Genomic DNA, 454 nt, shown 5'->3' on the forward strand with positions numbered 1-454 from the left:
TGTGCGCTTGGCCTGCAGGCCTCGTGCGGTCCGCGCGCGCTGGAACCGGAGCCGGAGGGAAGCAGTCGGGCGGGGTCCCGGCCCCCTGCGGGCCACAGAAGCGTAGGAGTGGCTTTAGGTGGAAAAGTTGAAAACAATGCAAACCTGCAGTTCCGGGATCCCAGAGCGCGGGAAGAGGGGAACTGCTGCTGTGGAGGTCACGCCCTGCCACCCTGGGGAGGCGACGCCAGGTTCCCTTCTTTGCGAAAGGCCCCCGGTCAGCGATTCTCCGGCCTGCGCGGGGTCCTCTGCCCGCCACCACTTTCACTGCATTTGCTCCTTGGTTCAAGCCCTGTTTTCGGTTCCCCCTCGGCGGCCTGTTCCAGGGCTAGGGCGAGGGTGGGCTCGGAGCTCCGGACGCTGCGGGTGGCGGCGCCTCAGTGTCAGGCCGCGGACCTGATTCGTAGCCTGAAGA

Source organism: Fukomys damarensis, unplaced genomic scaffold, assembly GCF_012274545.1.
Source record: "Fukomys damarensis isolate Sample0158 unplaced genomic scaffold, DMR_v1.0_HiC HiC_scaffold_23, whole genome shotgun sequence".
Classification (NCBI taxonomy): domain Eukaryota; kingdom Metazoa; phylum Chordata; class Mammalia; order Rodentia; family Bathyergidae; genus Fukomys; species Fukomys damarensis.